The following is a 2,445-nucleotide window of genomic DNA, read 5'->3' as shown; positions in this document are numbered from 1 at the left end:
GGAGAAGGAGAAGAAGAAGAAGAAGAAGAAGAAGAAGAAGAAGAAGAAGAAGAAGAAGAAGAAGAAGAAGAAAGAAGAAGAAGAAGATGACGACGACAGAGTGAATTGCAGCCCTGGGTGAGAGGCCGTGGACCCTATCTGACCCTTGGAATTCACAATGCAGGGTCCCAAAGAAGGGGAGGGAGGGCTCTCCCTGGAGAAGAAATCGCTCCATACCTCCCTCTCCCAGTACCCAGGTCCAGGGTACCGGGACCACTGTAGACACCGAGCAGCACCACCCTCCCCAAGGGCTGCTAGACCTACCAGAGCCAGACTGTTTGTCCCAGGACATCCGCCGGAGTCTGAGAGGGCCCAGTGGCTGTTGTCTCTTCTTCAGGGACGTGCAGAGTGAGCAGGAGTCTCAGGACACACATCCTGGTTTCCTGGGGTTGGGGAAGTAGCTCTTCCCTGGTAAGTCCTCCCATCCGCTGCACTGAGCCAAGCTCTAATGACTCCCACCCCAGGAAGGAGTGCCCCAAGAACAGTCCAGTAACCCTGGAAAGCACAGTCCTCTACGTCCCAGCAGTGAACCAAGCAAGTTAACTCAACCTTGCAGCTTCCTGGACACCTAGCTGATCTTCTGCACTCTACCCAGCATTCACCTTTGTCTGTCTAGTCCCCTCATTCACCTTTGTCCCCTCAGTGGGATTCCCCACTGTGCTGTGTCTGTGCACACAGGTCAGCAAAGTGGCAGCCTTGTCTCCCAGGCTCCCTGCACCATCCTTCCTCTCCCTTCTTCCACCATCTCAAAGTGGTTCTGCCAGCTGTTTTGTTATCTGCTCCCTCAACCAACTGAGGAACTCTCCTGCAATGAATGAATGTGTGGATGGATGGATGGATGGATGGATGGATGGATGGATGGATGGACCAGTGTGGGTGGGTGTGCAATATGCTACTGGCCGTACACTCAGCAGTCTTCAGCTGATTCCTCTCTCCTGTGGTCCAGGCCACCAAGCCATGTTTCAGTGCTCTGTTTGGCAAATGCTTTGCCTTCAAAGGAGCCATAATACCCGGTAGTGCCAGAATGACTGCCCTGCTGATCACTTGGAGCTGGCCATTCACGAAGTCCACACTCCACAGCTATCGTCTTAGAGGTGACTGATGTCTTCGTTGGTTAGTTGGTTGGTTGGTTGGTTGTTTAATCGTCCAGACAGTCTCACATAGCCAAAGCTGTCCTCCAGCTTCCAACTCTCTAATACTGGGCATATGTGTGTGCCACTACACCATATTTATGTTGTGTTATAGAAAGAATACGACTTTGTAGTCCAGTGACCTCAGACTTGGTATGTAGCTCAGGCTGTCATTTGAATTTACCATCCACCTGTCCCTGAGGTTACAGGCCCATGTCAGCACTGGGCTTAGGGTGGCTTTGGTCCTTCAGACAAGAGAAGTGAACATGAACTTAGATATTTGTCTTTCTCTTGAGTCCACAGACTATCAGACTGGAGGGCAAGACCTGATGGGTTTTCTCTCAGACAAAGGAGGACCAGACCTTACATGACGCTAAACACCAGTTATCAGAGAATAAGGCTCAGGGAGTGTTCCACAAGAGCCCAGAGCCTGCTTCCCTCCCAGAGATCAACTAAAGTTCTAGGGCCTCACCCACCCCTCTCTTTGCTTATTTAAACCTAATTTTAGAAGCAGCATCCATGTATAGAAGTCAGCTAGCTTTCCCCAATGCTGGTGTCACATAAACACAGCAAGAGAGCTAATGACTGTAAATGAACACTGACCCAGACTATCACCTAACCGTGATATGTGTCACAGTTTGGATATGGTTTGTCCATGTCCCATATTATATTCTGCATATTTAGTCCCCAGGGTGGCTGTGGGAAGAAGGAGGGACCTTAAGAAATAGGTCTCAGGGGAGGCAGTGACCTTAGAGGGCTTTGGTGCTGGAAGGTTTCAAGCACGGGCTGTTACTGAATCAGTTCAGTTGTCTGGGCTGTTGCTCCTGCTTCCTGCCTGGCCATCTGGTAAGTTCTCAGTACTTTCATGCCATCTGCCTTGAAGCCTCTCACCAGAGTAGGTCAGATGCTGGCCCCACACACTTGAACCCCCTGAACACTAAGCTAAGTCAACTTATTTCCTTTAAAAAAAACAATGTGTGTATGTTTGTGTGTGTGTATGTGTGTATATGTGTGTGTATGTGTGTGCATGTATGTGTGTTTGTGTGTGTGTGATGTGTGTGTATGTATGTGTGTTTGTGTGTATATGTGTGTATGTATGTGTGTGTATGTGAGTATGTATGTGTATGTATGTATGTGTGTATATGTGTGTGTTTTTGTATAAGTATGTGTGTTTGTGTGTGTATATGTGTATGTATGTGTGTATATGTGTGTGTTTTTGTATAAGTATGTGTGTTTGTGTGTGTATATGTGTATGTATGTGTGTATATGTGTGTGT

General features: G+C 48.2%; 1 protein-coding gene across 1 annotated transcript in view; it reads right to left on the bottom strand.

The window, feature by feature from the left end:
• The window catches only part of Ackr2 (atypical chemokine receptor 2), a 13,170-nt gene extending 12,718 nt beyond the window's left edge, over nucleotides 1-452 (bottom strand). Inside the window, exon 1 of the mRNA XM_029481084.1 lies at nucleotides 304-452. The gene's annotated coding sequence lies outside the window, so the exon portion shown is untranslated. The remainder of the gene's footprint in view (nucleotides 1-303) is intronic.
• Nucleotides 453-2,445: the final 1,993 nt, after the last annotated feature.

Source organism: Mus caroli, chromosome 9 (assembly GCF_900094665.2).
Source record: "Mus caroli chromosome 9, CAROLI_EIJ_v1.1, whole genome shotgun sequence".
NCBI lineage: Eukaryota > Metazoa > Chordata > Mammalia > Rodentia > Muridae > Mus > Mus caroli.
This window is presented reverse-complemented; position numbering and strand designations above follow the sequence as displayed.